At 38.9% G+C, this 24126-nt stretch overlaps 1 long non-coding RNA gene across 1 annotated transcript; it reads right to left on the bottom strand.

The window, feature by feature from the left end:
* Positions 1–1889: 1889 nt before the first annotated feature.
* On the bottom strand, positions 1890–20745 carry LOC142608086 (uncharacterized). The gene is made up of 3 exons (XR_012839425.1): positions 20460–20745; positions 3895–5195; positions 1890–2134 (listed from the first exon to the last, which is right to left on the bottom strand). It is a non-coding gene; the product is annotated as an uncharacterized LOC142608086 (long non-coding RNA).
* Between the last annotated feature and the right edge of the window lie 3381 nt (positions 20746–24126).

Genomic DNA, 24126 nt, shown 5'->3' with positions numbered 1-24126 from the left:
TAAATGATATATCTTTGTTTTCGTTGTTGTTTTTTTATTATTATTATTGACTAATACACTTATCCTAACCCTTTTTGATAGTTTAATTCATTATAGAATATCAAATGGCATTCAAGATCAGTGTTATAAGATGCTATAACCTATAACATTAATACGAAACATATACTGCACTTTCTGTCAGACATTTTATTAGATATTTTGCATTCAAATAGGCTTCATAACAAAATTCTTATACATGGGTAGGAGCTGTTAGTTAACAATTCAACCATGGATACCTTTAGTTAATTTTTTGTGAACACATGGAAGAAGAACAATTGAATGCGAAACCACATGACAAATCCAATTGAAACTTCTGATTTTGTTGCTGATGCCACAACTAATGATTATGGTTCTGATATTATGATGGTTTTATTGTTCTAAAATGCTCTGAAACTCGCATGAAATAAAATAGATTTGCGATGCAATCCTCCACTCTATTTAGCATTCTAGCTATCCAAAACAATTCCATTAAAATTTTATGAATAGGAATAAAATGGATAGTCCATCAATTAATCCAATTCAAAACACACGCTAATATCTCAATGACTCAGTGTCCACTATTTCTGGTAGTTTCAATATTATGACACCAATAATTTGAGTCACTGACCACCCTTTTACCACTGCAGTACCAAATCCCACACACAAATATTATATTACCTCAATATATATAAAACTAAAGCATTGAAGTTGCAAAGATCATTAATTGACACAAACCCATCCTATTTCTGGTATTACAGAAAGTATTAGAAAACTATAGGCCACAAAATTCGAATAACCGTAACATAATTTTACAATAGATGATTAAAAATGAAATGTATAGATACTTCTAATATTGGCTAATTGCAAACAAATCCAGGATTTTATGATGACTTAAAACAAATATATGATAATGCACACGCAATAATCATGATATATCGACTTTCATACTCAAAGAATCACCCAACAGAAAAAATTTAATTTGTGTAAAATCAAGTCTTAACAATTGCAAATTTGCAATCATTATTAATGCATACAAAACCCACTATCATAGAGGGTCCCATATGCTAAATTGCTACATGGAAAAACTAATGTAGTTTTTTTATTCTAAAAAAACAAAAATTAAAAACCTCAACAAAACAACTATAAACTCGAATTACACCAGATCTTAAACTTACTTGACAAATGTGATATTCTCATCTACCATTCCTATGAACCACTATGAATAAAAGAATGAGAACATAGAATATTTGAGAATCAATAAAATTTAAAAGAAAATATTTGATTACATAATTTTGAAACAGAAAGTGAGAGCAAAATAAATATAAAGAAGTTGGAGAGGGGTACTATGCTGCATATTTAAATTTTTTAAAAGAAAAGAAAAATGAGAACAAATAACTTAGGAACCAAAAAAATAGAATCAAACTGGTTTCACACATACTAAAGTTTATAACAATGAAACAACGATCAAAAGCACACAACTATTGGAATCCCTTATTAAATAAATAAAAACAATTGTAGAAGTAGTTTAAAAAACCCAAAAGACACAAAGAATGCAATTGCAGGAAAATGCTTCCGTCACATAAACCATACATGTCACTCAAAGAACCTGTCTCATTCATATACTCATTAGCAAACTCTTCAGGGCAAACAAAAAAAAAACCTTGAGCAAATATTCAAAATCCCATAATTTTACTCCCCCTTACAAATAACAGAACAGGTAAGAGGGAAAACAAAAACCCAAAAGTTAAAGTGAAATTATTAACTTTAAAAGATCACTAATCATTAAAAATTTAGGTAGGACTTCATCTTGTAGGATTATGAATCAAAATAATTAAATTGACAGCAAACCATAATTGAAGAGAATATTAGGAAAAGAAATTAGTACCTTTGCTTTAATGAAATTAGAAACTCTAGAATGTAGAAAGATTCCACTTCAATTTAAATTTGGAAACAAACCCTATTCAAATTGTAAAAGTTAAAAACATATAACAGATCTAATTTACCTTTTAAATTTGTGAAAAAAAAAAAGTCAGAGATAGAATAAGAACCCCATCGGAAGCATTGTTTGAGGGGAATCTTTTTCGTTCTTGATGCTGAAGTTGGCTTCATCTTCCACCTGGAAATAAAAAGAAATGAGTGAACTCTGATCTTAGTTTCAACGAAACTAAGACGAAGAGTTTTTTTTTTTTTTTTTTGAGGAATTGATAGACATTCTCTATATGTCTACTTCATAGTTTTTGTTTTTTATTTTAGCAGTTTAATTGGGATTGAAGAGGGTTCTTTAGCCTAATATGTTTGTCCTTCCAAACGGTAAGGAATTGGGCCGAACTGATTGGTTTAATCTTGACATGGCAGAAATTTAAGTGGGTATTTTTCCTAAGTGGCATAACATGAGACATTGCATTTAACATAAACTTAGTTCACATACCTCCACCGTATGCATTCAAACCTAAATAATGTAGTATATTTAAACATATAGTAAAAGCAACAACAATGTCTGGTAGCATGGTAAGAAAGTCTGTATAGACAAATCAAATAGCAACAACAATGTCTGTTAGCATGGAACTTTGATAGATTGTGTTGTTTATGAAAGTGGGATACCAAAAAGTGATGAAACAATTTAGGAGATTCAGTCACTGTGGAATGATGCATTAGGTTTGACTTATTCTTTTGTGAGTTATTGTTTTTATTGGATCTAAAGGGATGCTAACTTTGTAACTCATGAACTGGGCAAGAATGTTTTGTATTCAAATGTAATAACTGTCCCGCCTACACAATGTAAAGTACTAAATCTTGCTTGGAGTTTCCACAAATAATCTTCCTTAGACCACTAAACACTCTCTTCCTTCTCTTATCTAGCCTCCAAATCGTTACTCTGTTTACATCTATTTTTTAAAGAATTAAAAAAGGCAGGAATTTTGAACAATCACCAGAAACCATCTAGTTGACTTTTCCACACAATTAGAGTTTTTTAAGCCTTCAAATAACTCTTAGATGTTTGCGCAATTGATACTCTTTTCTCAATCTGATTGCAAACATACAAACTTGATTTTCATAGTCAATTTTTCAAAGTTAGATATTTTAAAATCAGTTTTAATTTCTTTGCTTTAACAAAGGATTTTTTTTTTTTTTTTTCTCTTTTGGGCAGTTTGTTTTTTCTGGGTTTCTTTTTATCTTTTGTTGTGAATATGCTGGCTTAACTTTATCACTACCTAAATGGTAAAAAGCCCAAACTGCATACATAGAGTACCTTTTTTGAAAGAAAAAAAAAAAAAGAAAAAGAACAAGAGAATTGCATTAGAAAATAAAATCAAGAAGTAAAACAATTAGGCTATGCGAACCTTTGAACTTGTTTGGGTAGTTGTTCTTGCGCAAAACAGTTCAAAACAGGGCTCTTAAAATTGAATTATAATGTAATATTAGACACCCTTGTCAATATATATTAAAAAGGGAATTGATGATATAAACCTTGAAACTTTTTTTCAGCCATTCAAAGCAACAAACATACTACCAACAGAAGCCAATTATTGGTTGGAATTTTCAAAACCCACTACATCTCCAACCCCATCAATCTATGAATTAAATTTCTAATTCACCCGTCATCCAAGTCTATGCATAACGAATTAAAATAAACAATATCCAATACAGCAGAATTAGAAGAAGACAAAAATTATTAAATGATCACCCAACAACATTGTCAAGACATTAAAAAAAAAATTGAAACCTTAACTATTTTAATTAATATCTGTTATCTGTTAATCATCCTAAAGAATAATTTACCCAAACTTAAGCCCTAATCAAAAGCAATTCAATTGAAATACCAAAAATAAAACATATTTTGTCAGCAAATTGTAAATTAATAGTTGAAAACTTTACCGGAAATGTCTAAGGAGTCTAAGTAAGTATGAAGGTGACTTGAAGGAGGAAATCAAAGGGAGACCAGTCTGATAGTGATAAATTCCCTTAGATTTCTCTATCTGTCTCTGCAATTTTGCCTCTTACAACCATTTCTTCTCAATTATTGTGAAAACTGATTAGGGCCTTATATATATGGTGGTTTTTTTTTTTTTTATTTAACAGTGTAAAGGTTCAGCAATTTCGCCAAACCAAACAATCCCTAAAAAAAAAAAAAATGAAATGGATCGCTGAACAGGTACATCTCTCATAATCTGAAATAAAACAAAAAATTAAGTAAATAAGAAAACAAAAAATTAAGTAAATAAGAAAAGGGTATGATGAAAAGAACTTAATGTGTAATTCTTAAGCCTTTTTTATGCTATAATTAAATGAATTCAAATTTGAGGTGCAAACGGGAAGAAAAACTAAATCTAACAAAAATCTGCCAAACAGGGAAAAAAAATCTAACAAAAAACAATAATGACAAAAAAAAACCCAAGAAATAGAAAAAATAAATGAGAAATTAGGTACCTCTAACCTTGATGCAGTATTTTTTTATTATTAAAGACCCAATGAGGAGACGGTGGGTCATTTGTTACTTCATTGTGGTAAGGCTCATTGGTTGTGGAGTTTGGTGTTTAGATCTTTAGGGATTTCTTAGGTCTTGTCAAGATCGGTTGCGGATACTCTTTTTGGTTGGTGGAATTGACCTGAAAAGCATGTATCTAGCATTTGAAATTTAGCTCCTTTATCCTTGATATGGTGTCTTTGAAGGGAGAGAAATAGGAGGACGTTTGAGGATATAGAAAGTTCGGATGACCAGCTATTAGCTTCTTTCAGTGGCTCTCTGTTTGACTGGAGGGACTCACCTCTAGTGACTCTCCCCCTATGTTTCTTAGCTCTCTTTTGTGTAATTAGTATCTTTTCCTTTCTTTTTTCTTTTTTCTCTTTCTTTCCCTTTGTACTTTTCTCTCTACCTTATGTTTTCTGCATAAGGTAGTGTTCTTGAATATATATATTTATTACTTATCAAAAAAAAAAATGTCTGGCACAGAAATATGGTATACTACGATTAGAGAAAAAGACAAAAGAGAAAGGAAATCAGATATCAAAAATCAATTGGGAAGACGGAATCTAAACAACTGTGATGGGTATAGAAGTAAAAAGGTGTAAACATTGTAAGAACAGAAATTAAGAATGAAACATTTGTTGTTGCAGGGAAGGAACAGCACAAAAGCAAAGGAGAGACTTGGATTGCTTCCAAGGATTTGCCTTCCCACCTACAAACCCAGAAAAAGAAAAACCCTTTAATTTTTTTTATTACACAGATTTGGAATTGAAATCAATCAATGACAAATGAAATCTACAACTGAATCCAAGAGAGAGTTAAAAATTAAATAAAAAACCTAAATTTGTACTTGATAAATGCAGAGTGAAAAGATTGGAAGCTCTTCGCTAGGAATGCACATTTAAGAAGCGTAAAGAAATTGAAAAGACCAAAAATACTCTTTGCAATCCACGCTGATAAAAAAATTACCGAAAACAATTTTAACTCCAAAATACAAAACCAAACAAACAACACAAATACCCCAACCATAAACCAAATCTAATTTAATAACCTTTATCAGAATCAAATGTAACCCAAATGCCTAAATTGAACCTATACTACCAAACACCCAAACATAAATCATAGAATTTCAAAAAGAATAAAGAAAACCTTTTGACGGTGATGGTTTTCACTGTTGCAGAGGTTTTTTTTTTTTTGTCGTCTGTTTGATGGGTTGGAACACGCTAGGCCGATCTGTGTGTGCAGCGAAGAATCGCAAGTTAGAGTGAGGTGGCGTTTGGATCCAGCGTCTGCGTCTACGTTCACGTTTCAGTTTTTTTTTTTTTTTTTTTTCCTGCGCAGCTTTTAAGGGACAAAGGCTACTGTTCATGTACTGTGCATGAACAGTAGCCGCAAAAGTAGACTTTTTAGCCCTTTTCTGTGTATAAGTGGGTCCCGTGCACTGTTCACGGGACCCATAAACTTCACTTTTCAGCATTTTTTAATTAAAAATGGGTCCGACAGTAATATTTACACATTTAAAAATTATTTTGCTATAGTGTTTTCAGTTTTCAGCAATAAGTTCTGATGATGCCAAGAAAATCAGTAGGCTGGATGCTTCGGACTTCAAAGGACCACTGGTTCTCTCTACGGCCTGGAAAAGAAAGAAAAGCGAATCAAAGGCGACCGGGGCTGCCGGCCAAAAATCCTCCGATGGCAAAGTTAGTTTTTCTCTCTATGTTATCTGAGTTCCAACTTTTTTGGAGTAGAAAATGAACATCCCTTGGGGTTGTCTGAAACAGCCTTTATATAGTGTTCTCATAGGCGGTTACCAAAATTGGAACTTCTCCTGACTTCAAGGAGAGATAGAAATAGAACGCAACTTGCATAACCGCTTGGAAGTTATGTTCTTGTTTCACAACGGATACCTGGCGGTTATGCGTAGGATAAGGGATTATCACATCTTATTCGGAGATTTTCCTATGTGTGATACCCTCGTCTAGGAGTTCCTCAGTTGGGTGTGCTTTGTTACACGCGCAGGGGCTGTTTCATCTATCGGGCAAATTCCTTCAAGACGAGGCTGTCGGCACTCTGGACGTGCGCATCACTGGTGGTGCTTACCTCGTCCAGAGTTCTTCCTACCTGGACGAGGTAGCTGAAGGTAGGTCAAGAAGGGTGTTTACAAGTCCAAACTGGCCATGGACGACCTTTATGGACGACTTGGAGATAGGCAAAATCAGTACCCCATCAGTTGCCCCCTTGTTTAAGGGTCGTCCAAAGTTCTTCGGTTTTTGGACACACTTCAACATATTATCCCACGTGCCTCAAGGTAGAGGGTGGGGCTTTAACGGCCACCACATTGTGCCACGTGTCATCATTTACTTGGATAACCGTCATGTCGATTTGAGTTTTTGAGGAAGTTGCCACGCGGCTTTCCCTGATTGGATATTTCGTTTCAGGCCTTACTTTTCAACGCATATAAATAGTGGATTTCCTCCCATACCCTCTCCATTTTTCAAATTTCCTTGTTTGACATCTCTCGTCCGTTGCCTCGTCTAGGAGTATTCCAGCGTCCCTAGTTTCCGTCGTCTAGAGCCAGGTATTTTCTCTACGCTCGTCTTTAGGTTTCCCTTACATTTCCACAATGTCCGAGGTTTTTTCTTCGTCTAGCAATAGTGTTAATAGGGAGATAGACGAGTATTGTAACACAACTAGCTATAGTGGTTCTAGTAGTGATAACAGTAGTAGCGGTGGCAATACTACGGACGAGTATATTTCTGGGGTTCCTGGGGTTCCCTTAGAAGTTTTCCAGGAAGAGTTTAGGACGAGAGTGATGTCAGGGTCCAAGGCTGGCCCTTCTAGTGCTCCCTCGTCCACCCAGAAGGACGAGGTTGAGACTGTATACAGCTGTGCTGTAGGGGTCCCGGCTAGGACAGACGAGAGAAAATTAGCATCTCTTCGAAGCTGGTACCAAATTCCAGACAAGCTAAATCCTAGATTGGCCGTCCGTGATGAATGGTGTTGCCAACCTCATTTTGGTATTGGGGTTTACGAAGCCTATCTCCTAGGGGGTCTTAGGCTTCCTCTTAACGCTTTCGCTAGGGAGTTACTTACTAGGTTAGGTATAGGTTTATGTCAGCTAAATCCTAATGCATGGAGACTAGTTGTTTCTATGCAAGTTTTGTGGAGAGAGGTTTTCGAAGGGGATTGTCCTCTTACCGTGGACGAATTCCTTTTTTGTTATAAACCCTCTGAAATTAGTCAATCTCGTGGCTTTTATCAATTCACGGCCAGGAGAAAAGACTGTAGGATAATAAAATCTCTGGTTACCTCAGATAGGAGTTGGAAGACGGAGTTCTTCTTCGTCTCAGGTTTTTTAGGCGGGACGCCCCGTTGATGTGAGCAGGGATTCATTTCCTCCATATACAGGGGAGTTAGGGAACCTTCAACCTAAAGGTACGCTCATCGTTATCGCATCACCTTTATTACATATCTTTCTGAGCTAATCTCTTCGTCCTTGTCGCAGGTGTTAGAAGGTCGTCGCTGATCAAATTTTATCTAAGACGTGTTCAGAAGGCTCGTCTTCATCCAGAGAGGGACTTCCATTCCTTGGTTACCCTCCAGCGTCTTGCGACTTGGGGACTTGGCCCAGAGCCCTCTCCGGAAGCCTTAGCCCACGAGATCACAGTTCGTCGTCGTGAGTTCTCGTCTTGCATTTCCCCCTTCTTCTTCTCTTTTTTTTTTGTCGTCTCAGACGCATTTGTTGACTTACTCACCTACATTCATTACTATCGCTGTTTATTTTAGGGATGGCTACCCTGAAGGAAAACAAAGGCAAAGGGGTTGCAGATGAACGTGACAAGCAAGACACAGAGGCTAGGGCTCGTCCTGCTGTGGGCGATAAGAGGAGCCTATCAAAGGCCATCAATCTTGAAAACCTCCCCAGCTGGAGAGCCAAGCACAGAAAGTCGTCCAAGCCTAGGGTCGTCTCTCCCGTTCCCCCTGTTCCTCCTCCTCAACCACCGTCCGTCCAGATCTTCGACGTGGAGTTGTCTAAGCCTGCTCCCACCCCACTGTCCAAGACCGGCGTTCCTGCCTCATCCCAACCTCCCGTTGATGTTGTGCCTAACCTTCTTGAGAGTGAGGGCTTGGCTTGGGAGAGGTTCCAACAGGCAGTGTCTGACGAGGACATGGCTGCATGCTATAACATGTCCCTGAAAGATTTTGAGCACTTGGGTGTCCACGATCTTTTCAAGGTAACTGATACACATATGCTCTCGTCATTAGTTTTTTATGCTTGTTTACTTTGCTTGATACAAAAATTCTTATTTGTTTGTGCAGGCCATGTCCAAGTTTATAGCTGCATCCAGGCAGGCTACTAAGCTGGACAGGACGAGCCTGCTGTTGGAGAGGAGGATCAAGGAGGTCAAAGATGAGTGCAAGGGCTGGGCTGAGACGGCTGCCGAGGCTAAGGACGCGGCCAAGGGTTTGCTGAACCTCGTCGAGGAACTAAAGGCTGATATAGTGGAAAAAGACTCTCGTCTTGACCACTTTCAGGGGAAGATCGACGAGCTAAGAAATTCCCTTGTGAGGGCTAAGGACGAGGCTGTGGAGGAATTTAGGGCTTCGAAGCAATTCACTGACCTTCTGGACGCCAACTATGCAGCTGGATTTGAAGATTTTCGCATGGAGGCGAAAGAAAAATTTCCAGAAGTTGATTTCAGCCCCATCGTCCTTCAACTGGGAGGTGCTACCAGTTCTTTTCTTCAGACTAGCTCTGAAGATGTCAATGTTGAAGACAATGCCTCAACCAAGCCTGCTCAAGACGACCCTGATGCCTGATGCCCTTTGTTGTTGAAAGATTTAGTACTATTTGTCCAAGTGTTTTGCTTGTCTTTTTTTTTCTTTTTTCTTTTTTCTTTTTTTAAGATGTATAATACATTTATCTCGTCTGGAGTACTTTTAGCGAGTTTATAAACAATTGCCTTTCAAGGCTTATTTCTTAAGGGTTTTTGGACGATGGTCGTCCACCCTTTAACGTTTAATGAATGTTTATTTTCGATTACTATTGTTGTTCCATGGACGAGTTTATGCATTTTTATATTTTATTCCATTGCCTTTTAAGCAATATTCCCAAGTGTTGGGTGATCGTTTACACAATTCCCTCATGGACGACTCGTTTAGGACGATGATGATCATTTTGCCTGCCCTTTAGGCTATTATTACTCGTATTTTCACGAGTTTGCAATCGTCTTGACCATATGCTCGTCGTTGGGATGTCATGCGTTAATGCCTACTTTCCTTTTTAGACGAGTGGGCTTTGGCTAAGGAAAGCTTGGACGAGCATGCCTTAGCATTTTTTCTTTGCTTTATCCTCATTCTTTTCTAAGGAAAGCTTGGACGAGAATGCCTTAGCATTTTTTCTTTGCTTTATCCTCATTCTTTTCTAAGGAAAGCTTGGACGAGCATGCCTTAGCATTTTTTCTTCTCTGCATTATCCTCGTTTAAAGGAAATCTTAGATGAGTTTGTCTTCATCCAGAGATTTTACTTGTCTAAGGCTTTTGCCTCGTCCATGGGTATTATCAAGGAAACTGGAATTCAAATACATAAGAGATCCAAACCATATTATTACATGAACATTGTTCACAAACTTGGCACATGCTTACAAGCTAGTACCTGATTAAAATACTCAAGTACATAGCATCGTCTTTCATAAGCTAGTCTGTAAGTAGTGCAAAAGTTTAAGAACTAGTGCACTTTTATTCATAACACACCATAACAGCAGTAAAAGAAAAAGTAAATATAAACAAACCTGCAAATCACAACTGTAATTTTGCCAGACTTCCCTCGTCCCCTTTCATTACCGATAGTACCTTCGCAGATGTTCCACGTTCCAAGGATGCTCTAACTTCCGCCCGTCCAGGGCTTCCAGGTAGTAGGACCCCTGCCTTTTGCAGTTGATTACCCTGTAGGGTCCTTCCCAATTGGGTCCCAGTTTTCCATGAGCTGGGTTCCTAGTCGCCAAGGAGACCCTTTTGAGGACAAGGTCCCCGACACTGAACCGTCTGGGTTTTACCATGGCGTCATGCTGTCTGGCCATGAGATTTTTGTACCTCGCCTTCCTTTGCTCCGCATCCATTCTCACCTCATCAATAACATCGAGGTCAAGGCGAAGTTGTTCCCCGTTGTCTTTCTTCTGGTACTTCATCACTTGGTGACTTGCCATATGGACCTCCGCTGGTATAACAGCTTCACTCCCATAGGCTAGTTTAAAAGGGGTCTCTCCTGTTGGAGTTCGTGTAGTCGTCCTATAGGCCCAAAGAACACCTAGCAGCTCGTCTGGCCATATCCCTTTTGCCCCCTCAAGCCGAGTCTTGATGATTTTCAGCAGGGATCGGTTTGCTACTTCTGCTTGCCCATTTACCTGTGGATGGGAGGGTGAAGAATAGTGATTCTTGATGCCAAAATGATTGCAGAAGTCCCTGAAGGGTGCGTTGTCAAATTGACGTCCGTTGTCAGATACTAATACCCTGGGTACTCCGAACCTGCATAGGATATTCTTCCATACAAAATTCTTCACGTTCTGCTGAGTGATTTCTGCAAGAGGCTCGGCTTCCACCCACTTGGTAAAGTAATCTATCCCTACCACCAAAAACTTCATTTGCCGGACTCCTATGGGAAAAGGACCCAAGATATCCAGTCCCCACTGTGCGAAGGGCCATGGGGCTGTCATTGGGGTCTGATACTTTGACGGCTGTCTGGGCACATTGCTATAACGCTGGCATTGGTCGCATACCTTGACATAGGCTTTGGCGTCTGCCTGCATTGTTGGCCAATAGTAGCCGGCACGGACGATCTTATGGACAAGGGACCTCGCCCTTGAATGATTTCCGCACGATCCTTCATGAACTTCTCTCAGAACATAATTGGACTCGTTAGGAGCCAGGCATCTCAAGTAGGGTTGGGAAAAGCCTCGCTTGTACAACACCTCATTTATGAGGACATACTTGGCTGACCTGACCCTTAACTTTCTCGCTTCATCCTTGTCTTCTGGAAGCCTCCCATCTTTGAGGTAGATTATTATCGGACTCATCCAATTTTCTTCTCCTCCTATATGATGTATGTCAGGGATGTCTATGCTCGACATGTACTGGATGTCGCCGAACTCGTCTATGGCTCCTGCCGAGGCGGCTTTTGCCAAGGCGTCTGCTTCAGTATTCTCCTCCCTAGGATGTTGAATAAAACTTATAGCTGAAAATTTTTGGGCAAGGCGTTTCACTTTGTTAAGGTACTTCTTCATTCGATCCTCTTTGACATCACACATCCCATTTACTTGGTTAATGACCAGTTGAGAGTCTCCTCTGATTGTTAACGACTCCGCCCCTAAGGACTTGGCCAATTCCAACCCCTTGAGTAGAGCCTTGTACTCAGCCTCGTTGTTGGTAGTTGGATACTGCAAACGGGCTGCATACTCCAGCTTGTCACCCTCAAGGGACTTCAGTATAATTCCAATCCCTCCTGCATACAGTGTGGACGACCCGTCTACATTAACCACCCACATTTCATTTCCTTCATCCTTGTTCAGGTCGTCCTGACTAGGGGTGAATTCTGCAATGAAATCTACCAACGCCTGCGCTTTTATCGTGGTCCTTGGGAGGTACCTGATATCAAACTCACTGAGCTCAACGGCCCACTGTACTAGCCGTCCAGCAGCTTCCAACTTGTTCATCGCCTTTTTTATGGGATGGTCTGTAAGGACGTTGATGATGTGTGCCTGAAAATAATGTCTTAGCTTCCTGGAAGCCGTGATTAATGCGAAAGCTAGTTTCTCCATCATCGAGTATCGTCCTTCTGCCCCTCTCATTGCGTGGCTTGTGTAATAGACTGGCTTCTGGACTCTCCCTTCTTCCCTGACTAACGCTAAGCTTACTGCGTGTGGGGACACCGCCAAGTACAAGTACAACTCTTCCCCAAGTACAGACGGGCTCAACAGTGGTGCCGTCATTAGATATGTCTTCAAGTCTTGGAAGGCCTTCTGACACTCGTCCGTCCATTCAAAAGCCTTCCTAAGGATTTTAAAGAATGGTAAACATTTGTCAGTAGCTTTCGATACGAACCTGTTGAGGGCGGCGACTCGTCCAGTAAGAGACTGGACTTCCTTGATATTTTTCGGTGGCTCCATGTTCAGTATCGCCTGGATTTTATCCGGATTCGCCTCGATTCCTCTGTGCGACACCATAAACCCCAAGAATTTACCCAATGAAACCCCGAAAGCACACTTGCTCGGATTTAATTTCATGTGGTACCGTCGCAATGTATCAAAGGTCTCTTGAAGGTCGTCAAGATGTTTATCCTCGTCCTGGCTCTTCACCAGCATGTCGTCCACATAAACTTCCACATTTCGCCCGATTTGAGGACGGAACATATGGTTAACCAGCCTTTGGTAGGTCGCCCCTGTGTTCTTCAAACCAAAGGGCATAACCTTGTAGCAATACAACCCTTGGCTCGTGACGAATGAGGTTTTCTCCTGATCCGCTTCATTCATCTGAATCTGGTTATACCCCGAGAAAGCGTCCATGAAGCTAAGTATCCTGTGACCTGCCGTCGAGTCCACTAACTGGTCAATGCGCGGCAACAGGTAGCTATCCTTGGGGCAAGCTTTGTTTAGATCAGTGAAGTCCACGCACATCTGCCACTTGTCATTGACTTTCTTGACCATGACCACGTTCGCTAACCAATCCGGGTAATGAACTTCTCGGATAAACTTCGCGACGACCAACTTCTGCACCTCTTCCTTAATGGCATTGTCTCGCTCGGGAGCAAAAACTCTTCTCTTCTGACGCACTGGTTTCGAATAGGGACACACGTTCAGGCTATGAGTAATGACGCTCGGATCGATGCCAGGTATGTCCTCATGACTCCATGCAAAGACATCGAGGTTTTTTTTCAGAAACCGAACCAAAGCGTGCTTTGCCCCCTCTTCCATGCTCGCCCCAACTCTGGTAGACTTCTCAGGCTGGTTATCGTCCAAAGGGACGTCCTCTAATGCTTCAGTGGGCTCAGCCACAACCCTTCTTCCGTCTATACTCATCGCCTTGTGCTCGTCCATGGCCAGGCCGCATAGCTAAGTAGCATTCTCCTCGCGCCCACGGTTCCTTGTACCTGGCCTACTCCGTGCTCGGTCGGGAATTTGATGGACGGAGTGGTAGGTAGAGGTTACCGCTTTCAATTTGTTCAAAGTTGGCCTTCCAATAATCGCATTGTATGACGATGCACAATCAACAACAAGGAAGTTCACCTCCTTGGTTATCTGTTGGATATGTTCCGACGACCATCGGCACGTGATGGTGCCCACAGGTTGCACCTTCATTCCTCCAAATCCTACCAACGGCGAGTTCACTGGTCGAAGCTGATCTCGTCCTAGTCTCATTTGTTGGAATGCGGGGTAGTAGAGAATGTCTGCAGAGCTGCCATTGTCTATCAGTACCCTCCTGGTCGTGTAGTCAGAGATGAGTAGGGTGATGACTATCGCGTCATCGTGTGGGTGGTGAATTCGTCCTGCCTCCTCGTCCGTGAAAGTAACAGCCTGTTGGTTTACCTCCCTCGTCCTGGTAGGTTGTCCAGACTGTTGGATGTTCTGCACCACCTTCAGGTATGTCTTCCTTGACTTGGACGACTGCGTCGTCGAGCTTCCTCCTATAATTACCCTTATTTCTCCTAGTGGGGGGCGTGATGATTCTTCCACCTTGGCCTTAATTTTCTCATCTCTCTGGTCTCGTCCAAGGAAGTTCCTCAATTTTCCCTGTCTAATGAGATTTTCTATCTGCTGCTTCAAGTCAAAGCACTCGTCCGTATCATGCCCATGGTCCCTGTGAAAACGGCAGTACTTACTCCTATTACGCTTGTTGGGGTCTCCCTTCAATTTGTCCGGCCACTTCAAGGATGGATCATCCTTGATCTGCATAAGAACCAGCTCTAATGGCATAGTCAGGGGCGTGTATTGCTGATTCCTTGCAGAGGAACTGGCCTTCTTACCATCCTTATCTTTTCTCTCGTCTACCCGAACTTTCTTCGGACGAGGTCCCTGGTCCGGGTAGCGATGGTGGCCCACTTCCGAGCGCTCTGCCCTTTTTCTTTTCTTGGCTATGATGGCGTCTTCAGCATTTATAAAATTCTGGGCTGAATGGACAAGCTCGGCCATAGTCTGTGGTTCCTGTTCGTAGAGCTTATGAATGAACAAGTCAGAATTGACCCCATTGTGGAAAGCGGCCAGCAATAGCTTGTCATCCATCTCGTCCACCGTTAAGGCTTCCCTATTAAACCGGGTGATAAAAGATCGCAAACTTTCATTTTCCCTTTGCTCTATGGTCAGCAGGCTAGAGGAGGAACGTTTGTGACGCTGTCCTCCAATGAAGTTGTTGACAAACAGCTTACTCAGTTCTTCAAATGATCCCACTGAGTTTGGGGAATCTTACCGAACCACACTCGCGTTGTCCCTTGAGTGTGTGGTGGGAAAGCTCTGCACATGATCTCGTCTGGGACCCCCTGCAGGTGCATGGTCGTCTTGAAAGTTGCAATGTGATCGCAAGGGTCGCGATTTCCATCGTACGAGTCTAAAGAAGGCATTTTGAATTTCGGGGGTAGAGGGTGACTGTTGATGGAAGCTGTGAAAGGGGAGTCAGTTCGATGGACCATATCATCGACTGGGTTTGCTCGCCTCATGTTTTCCCTCATTTCATCTATGGCTTTTCTCATCTGGTCCATTTCTTTTTCCAAATGCGGCACCCTTCTCGAAGCGGTACCCCGTGTTTGATCTTCGGACTCTACATTTTCCCCTCCTCCTTCCTGACTTGGGGCCCTTCCCTCCATGTGTCCTTGACGCTGCCTCCTGAGGTTGATCTCCCTATTCAACTCCTGGTTCTGACGTGTCAGTTCTGCCATAGCGGCAGCCATGGATTGTATGTGCTGAATAGAAGGCGGTTGCATTACAGGTGCCGATATGCGATCGCGAAGGGGATTGCTGGAAGCATCCCTACTCTCCTGGTGGCCTGGGCTGGTAGCCCTTGATCTTGTTCGAACCATTCAGCCTTTTGTCTGGGATAGAATAACTCTTGTCCCCACAGACGGCGCCAACTGATGATGCCAAGAAAATCAGTAGGCTGGATGCTTCGGACTTTAAAGGACCACTGGTTCTCTCTACGGCCTGGAAAAGAAAGAAAAGTGAATCAAAGGCGACCGGGGCTGCCGGCCAAAAATCCTCCGATGGCAAAGTTAGTTTTTCTCTCTATGTTATCTGAGTTTCAACTTTTTTGGAGTAGAAAATGAACATCCCTTGGGGTTGTCTGAAACAGCCTTTATATAGTGTTCTCATAGGCGGTTACCAAAATTGGAACTTCTCCTGACTTCAAGGAGAGATAGAAATAGAACGCAACTTGCATAACCGCTTGGAAGTTATGTTCTTGTTTCACAACGGATACCTGGCGGTTATGCGTGGGATAAGGGATTATCACATCTTATTCGGAGATTTTCCTAAGTGTGATACCCTCGTCTAGGAGTTCCTCAGTTGGGTGTGCTTTGTTACACGCGCAGGGGCTGTTTCATCTATCGGGCAAATTCCTTCAAGACGAGGCTGTCGGCACTCTGGACGAGCGCATCACTGGTGGTGCTTACCTCGTCCAGAGTTCTTCCTACCTGGACGAGGTAGCTGAAGGTAGGTCAAGAAGGGTGTTTACAAGTCCAAACTGGCCATGGACGACCTTTATGGACGACTTGGAGATAGGCAAAATCAGTACCCCATCAAGTTCTATCCAAACGGACCTTGAGTCTGAATTTTGATCAACAAATACGGTTCGATGAAAGTGAGTCTCTCCAAACGCACCGTACGGTATTTTAAAGAATAAATGTAAATGTGGGCAGTATTTTAAGTGGCATTTTTTCTTAATGTGGCAGCGCCTTTTTAAAGGCTTCTGCTTTTATATATAGCACTAGCTTTTAACCCGCGCAATGTATGAGAATTTGTTATTTATTTGTTATGTTTTATCTTTAAATTCCTTACAAAGTAACTTATTGCACTTTCATTTTTTTTTGTTACTTTTCATCTTTAAATGTTTTCCTTAAAAAAAATATAGAAAAAAGAGAAAAATAATAAATTTGATTTAATCAAATGTAATATACAATGTGTAGAAAGAAAAAAGAGGAATCATTTCACATCTCTTGTAAATTTCAAATACTTATTAAACTTGCATGGTTTTAATATAGAAATTCAAATATTCATAAGTTCTACACATTCATGTTGTCACACAGTTTGCCAAAAAATAAAATGTTGCACAAAGTTAGGTTGAGTAGAACACCATACTAATCAAATAACCTGTAGTTAAGCAAACTGCCTATTTGGCTAATCTCACCTCATGTATTGACAGACACAAATATCCTACACTAATTCAAGCAAGTCTAAAATAAAAACCATACAAATTTTAAAAGGAAGAAATCTAATATTAAGTAAAACAATTTCAAGTAATATCAATTACTCAATAAATTTCTTCATATGAGATTCAGGAAGCATGAAGTAATTCTGCTAAGAAAAGAAAAGAATACCCATTAAAGCATATTGCAGGAACAGAGTTTAAATTGGTAAGTACTATGTTGTAGTGCAACTCATATCCTAATAGTCCACTCAACCAAACTTTAAATCAAATAAATATTAAATCAAGGCTCAAAGAAAGTAATGGAGAAGCAGAAACATTAAAAAACTATAGATTCAAAAAAGCAAACAGACACTTGATGCTGCCTTCTTTTTAGTACAAAAGGCCATTTAGACTCAGAATGGGATAAAAGTAAATATTTGATTATAGAATTTAGGAATAGATAGTTGAGGAAAATAAATGTAAAGAAGTTGAACAGGGAGTACATTGCATATTTAAATTTTTAAAAAGAAAATAGAAATGAGACCAAATAACTTAGGAACCAAAAAATAGAATGAAGTTAGTTACACACATACTAAAGTTTATAACAATGAAAGAACTGTCAAATGTATACTACGATTAGAGTCCCTAAATATAATAATAATAATAATAAAAAATAGTTGAAGAAGCAGGTTAAAAAATCAAACAGATATGAAGAATGCAATTGCAGTGAAATGCTCCCTTCACATAAACCATGCATGTCACTCAAAGAATCTGTCTCATAAATATGGTCATTAGCGAGCTCTTCATGGAAAACAAAAAATAAACTTGAGCAAATATTCAAAATTCTACAATTTCACTCCCCGTTACAAATAACAGAACAGCTAAGAGAAAAAAAAAGCCCAAAAATTATAATGAAATTATTAAGTTTAAAAGATAACCAACCATTAAAATTTAGGTAGGATTCGAAATTGTAGAAACTGTATTTCAAAAAGTTACTATTGTGAAACCTACAGTTGGTACAATCCTCCATGGATCTGAATCAAAAAATACATTTGAGCAGTTCATTGGGTTGCAAAGCTAAATTTTCAATAAAAATTCAAGAACTAACACCAAAGTGTAGGTGCACACACATATGATAGATTTTTTGAATTATAAAAATCAACAGCTACTGTACATGAAACACTTTATGCTAGGGACCACAAACTAAATATACAAAACTGGCTTGAAATTGAAATTAGCAATTATACAGCCCTCACTATTACAAACTAAAATGTCTCAAAAACCAACAAACACAAACACAAATAAGTGAAATTGATTAGAAAGCATAGTGAACAAAAATTTGAAGAGATTTCCAACCTTCTATAAGGCTGCTGGAAATAGGGTAAAAAAAATTAAAGCAATTCCTACTTTCTATTAAAAAAAAGGATAAAAATTTATATCAATAGAGACATATATCAATAAAGAAATAATAATGAAAATCAACAAAATATAGATCTGCACAAAGCATAAATTAATTCAAATTTTAGGGGTGAACCAAAAAAAGCACAAACATGACAAAAAACTACCAAACAAAAACAAAATTTAATCAATACAACAATCGAACAAAAAGAACTAAAGAAATTGTAAAAATAAATCGGAAATTAAAGAAAAACTTTAAATATATATTGCAAATATATTAATGTTCACTCAGTGAAGGATCCCTATATCAAATATATTACTTGATATTGTGAATTTTGTTACTGTGAATCTATATTTATTGTGCTTTGGATTTGAATTACAAAATAATAAAACTAAGTTTAGATGATTCTATATCTAACATAATTGCCCCCAAAACTGAGTAAATTAGTTGACTCCTAGATATCTTTTATATAAATAAACAAACCAGAATATTATTTAACTGAATCAAAATAACAAAAATCTTTCATCACAGCATAGCAGAAAGTTAAGAGAAAAGACAGTGGAGGCAAATACAAAAGGACAATAGCAGTAAGAAAGCCGAACACAGGGGAAGTAACTCTTTCATCATAGCAAGCATATAATCTGACCTTTACATGGTACACTTGAACATACACAACAACTGTACTATAACTGGTTACAAATCTCACACACACCAGTACACAAATATTCGGACCTATACATTTACATCAGTTTTTTTTTTTTTGGACATATTTTGGATGAGATTTATTGCCAATAAATGATGGTACCTTAAAGGCTAAAGCCCAATGAAGAAAGGTAAATTTTCTTTATTTATGCTACCTTTCTTCAATATAGGAAGGTAAATAATCTTTGCATATATAATTATATATTGAATGAAAGAGTCCAACTTTGTGCTTTTTCCCATTAATTGAGTAGATCACGTCACACCACTCGTTCTTTTGATAAGAGGTCTTTCTTCCACCCACGGGTATCGCCGACATACGCTAAGGCCGGGTGGTCGGGAAGGATGTATGTGAGGCCAACTACTTCCTATACATCAGAGACGAGTGCGGCTTTCCAATATGATGAGAAGGAAGTCCGACGCACATTGATATTCTTTGAACAGCTGTTGCGCTTTGAAATCAAGGTAGTTGTTTACTTGCTCAACCATAATACCAGGCCCCTATCAATGACAGGTAAACTGTGCTATAAAGTACTATCATATCATCCCGTATGGGTTTATCCTCTCTCTCTTATCTTCGATCAAGCTACTTCGTTCCTTCTGTGATGAGAAATTCCCTAACGAAAGCTAGCCTTCTTCCATCGGATGCATTATCTAAAGGGGGGTAAACATGCTACAGATTCCGTAGTTCCATTATTGGATTAGCTTACATTACCAAAGGTTAGAGGAAATGTCGTAGATCTCAGTTGAGAGACTGAATGCGGATACTTTTTTTTAAGAATGAAAAAGGAAAAGAAAGACTTCGTCCCACTCTCGGATAATGAAATCACCAAATGCTGCTCGACCCCTGAAGAAAAAGACACTCCGGCCTAACAGCACTTTCCTTACCCGTTGTGCTCTGTCTGAGATAAGGAGCAAGAGGCTAGACGGAAGACCTCTAATCTACCAATCAATCTAGCTAGCATCCTATGACTTTTGTTCCAGAGGCCAATAACCCGAAACTTAATAGGAAGCTCTTCCTGTCTATAGGTTTTTTTTTTTTTTTTTTTTAAATGAAAGAATTCGAGTTCAACTTTGTGGAAGATCCCTGTATTGTGTGTCGGTCACCAGATTGGAATCAGTGGAGGAAGAAAGGTGTTTTAATGTTCAATACCTTCTTATTCTCTATGTTCTAGGGTTTCATTTTTTTCAAATCAGAGCAACTACAAATGAAAAACTTTAAATATATACTGCAAAAACCTTAACAACAATGGTAGAAAATAGGCATGGGAAACGAAAATATAAAGAGGGGAAAATATTTCAACAAAAAATTAAAAACAACATAAATGAAATGACAGAACTATATTTTTTTAGCAACACATAAATGTATGTTCTTCAGCACCAAATCGATTTCAATTTGAGAGAAATCATCAATAAATCTACACTCTACAGTAATTTTCAAAACCCTAGAAACGGTAATTGAATAGAAAACAAAAAAAGGGGGAAAATGCCTACCTTCTGAATTATCTTTTGCAGAGGACGAACTAAGTTTTTCAATTTTCACTGTTGCAGAAGACGAACATAGTCTTTTTTTTTCGCTTCCTTTTGGATTTTCATTTTTCGTATGCTTGTTGGTTTGGAACACGGTGTTCTGATCTGTGTGGCTATGGAGTTGCAGCGAAGAGGTGGAAATCAGAGTCTGGAACACGGTATTCTGATCTGTGCGGCTATGGAGTTACATCGAAGTGGCGGAAGTCAGAGTGAAATATGGAGTTTGCATTTTAGGCGTCGTTTGGATCTGCTGTTTTCATAACTCATAACTCAAAAATGGTGGGACCCATAACTCAAAAGGCTGTTTGGATTTTGTTTTCAGTAGTTTGCAGTTTTTGTTTCCATCACTCAATTCTCTGATTTTTGAGTGATGAGTTATGGAAACTGAAAACACATCTTTAGGTGTTTTCAGTTTCTATAACTCTGTTTTCAATGGCATTTCCATAAATAAACATTAACATCAGCCACAACTTTTGACCACTTTTTTTTTTCCTCACTGGGTTCAGTGAGTGGTCTTCTTCTTCTCCTTTTTTTATTTTCCCTTTCACACTACTGCTTCTTCTTCTTCTTCTTCTTTTCTTCTTCTTTCACTGGGTTCAGGTTTCTGGGGTTTTTTTTTTTTTTCTTCTTCTTTCATTGGGTTTCAGCAACCACCACTACAACCACAATAGCCACCACCACGCCACTTGCCAGCAACCACCATTGCCAAACCCACCACCAACAACAGCCACAAGAAACAACCACCACAAGAACCACCAAGAGGAAAAAAAAAAAAAACAAAGAAACCCACCACGCCGACAACCACGCCACCAAACCCAACAGAAAACCCAAGCTGCCGATTAGCACCACTTGATTACGCCGCCAGACCCACGCCCATGCCTCCACCCGACCCACGCCAGCCCACGCCCACGCCGCTACCCGATCCAATCCAGCCCAAGCCCACGCCCACGCCTGAGAAAAAAAAAAAAAAAAACCCCACCGTGAGAAATGCTTGGAATTTTTTAGAGTGAGAAAACAAAAAATGGAAGTGAAAATAGATGAAGGCTGGTGGAGAAAAAGGTTGATCTGCTTATGAGACCAAAAAGAAAGACATGAGAGAGAGAGAGAGAGAGAGAGAGAGAGAGTTATTAGGGGCTGAGTGAGTCAAGCATGGGTCCCACAAAATAGTAAAAATATTTGAGTGATGATAAATTGTTTGATGGTGCCAAACGGGTGTGTTTGGAAAAATTGGGGTATTTTAAGTGATGAGTGATGAGTGAAAAAAATTGAGTGAGGAGTGATGAGTAATGACCAAAAAAAAAAAAAAAATCCAAACAGGCCCTAAGGGTTTGTGTTTGTGTGTGTGTGTTTGTGTGTGTGTGTGTGTGTGATTTTTTTTTTTTTTTTTGTGTGTGGATAAGCTGCTTGTCTTTTTTTTATTTTAGAAACATGTTTGATGAAAGTGAGCCTCAACAAACGCACCGTGCGGTATCTTTAAAAATAAATTGTATACATGGCAGCATTTTAAGTGGGTATTTTTCCTGACATGGCAACACCTCTTTAAAGGTTTCTGCTTTTATATATAGTATTAGATTAGATTAGATTAGATATAGATATTGATTGATTGATTTACAATATTATTATTGAACTTTGGAATGTAAGCTTGGAGCTATCTAGAATTGAAGGTTACAAGAAGATGAGAGAGAGAAGAAGAATAAAGGCTACAAGCGATTTTATGGAGAAATATGGCGGTGCATCTTCTTTTATGTAGAAATGTACTACTTTATAAAAGTCAAAACATGTTCAAAACTCTCTCTTTAGTTTCCATTGTCATTGATTGTCTTGTTGACTTCTTTATCTTTTTCTTTAACTTTTTTGTGATCTTAAAAGTCATTATTGGCTTTTTGAATCACTTTCCAATTTGGATGACGGTGAATACATTTGTATTTTGATTTTGCTTTTTCATGCATTAGTTTGAACTATTTTGGATGAATGCTTTGTTTTTGCTAGGAAGTGCATACTTTACTTTCTGAACTTTGCCTGATTTTGCTTGTGTTTTGAGAATGAGTTATCTTTATATATATTTATATGAAAATTTTTATAATTATATAGAAAACACTCATTTCAAAAAAGGTGCGTACTTTTAGGTTATAAACACTTTGAATAATTCATATATAAGTTGAATTATATTTATAAAAATGATTAGTTAACTCAAATCTTTGCGCAATTCATAGGCAAGATTCCACACTCGCATGCTATTGCTTTGAAATGGTGACAGGTGGTATTACAAATAAAAACTACTTAACCAACAAACTCAAGATTATTTCCCCCTAAAACTCGTCTCAATGGCATGACGGGACTTTCATCTTTGGCAGCGTCACCCAAGATAACACTATCGTGGCACACGAGATCATCCATTTGATGTGAAAGAAGCAAGGGAAGATAAGCTATGGTTATCATTATTATTTTAAGTTGCTTGGTGTTTGGTTTGCTTGGTGTCGGGAGTTGTAATGGTTGAGAAGAGAAGAAGCACAGATAGAGCTGGCTGTAGTTGTAGTTAAGAGAGTTATGTGAAGGTTGGAGGTAATGCCAAAGAAGAAAGAGAGAGCAACGGTATTGACTTCGAAGTAGACAAGTCACTAACTTGGGCCTCACAAAGTTGCATCTAATTACAATAACATCACCGAAACAGCGAAACTCATATCTTAAAATTTGAAAACTGCCTAAACAATGAATTCATTTTCCATCACTCTAACTCAAAATTTTGAGTTTTTTCCATAACCAAGACTAAACCAAACCACTCCAAATTCAGTAGGGCCCACGTTTTTTGAGTTTTGGGTTATATAACTCAAAACTCAACAAATCAAACACCTAGGATTTTCAAAAGCTAGATCCGACGAATTGAACAATGTAGAACTATCTATACTTTATCAATCCTAATTTATGAAGGTACCAATAGGCTTCTTTAAATCAAACCGTGGCTTAAAACAAAGGTGATCTTATCTTACCTTTTGTTATTCATCTTGGTAGCTGATTCCTTGTCAAGATTGTTGATAAACAGGGAGTAAATAAGGGGAATTAAAGGGTATGCAAGTTGCTAGCGGCAATCCAACAGTATCACTCTTGATGTTTGTGGACAATCTTACTACTCGAGCTGCGGAAAATGAATTGAGTGCCTTGATCAATTTGAGGCCTGGTTTGGTTTATCTTTGAACAAATACAAATCCTCAATTTTCTTTAGCAAAAATGTTATCAGTCATCACCTAGCATATAGGCAACGTGCATTCGTTGGCTTAAAACAGTCTGATCCCAAAGTTGCCTACCTTGGCGAAAAATAATGCTTGTTTCAATGATGGAAAGCGAGAGTTCTATCACAGGCAGCTCAAGCCACTGGTGAAATAAGTGTTGTCAGCAATCCGTAGCCAATATGCCATCTTTGGACTCCTCCAAACTGTGTCCGCGATTCACTTGATAGAATCTTTTGAGATTTCTTCTGAGGTAATGGCAGACACTGTTATCTTTAAGCTTCATCTGGGTTTTGTAAGAGCCTCTAAATATGTGAGAGGCATTGGCATGAGAAGATTTTTGATGTTGACAAGATTCTCTAGCTAACTTGGCTGGTTTAAGCTAACAAACAGAGATAAGGAGCGGG

Source organism: Castanea sativa, chromosome 8 (genome assembly GCF_040712315.1).
Source record: "Castanea sativa cultivar Marrone di Chiusa Pesio chromosome 8, ASM4071231v1".
NCBI lineage: Eukaryota > Viridiplantae > Streptophyta > Magnoliopsida > Fagales > Fagaceae > Castanea > Castanea sativa.
The sequence above is the reverse complement of the archived record's forward strand: the minus strand, read 5'-3'. Positions and strand labels throughout refer to the sequence as shown.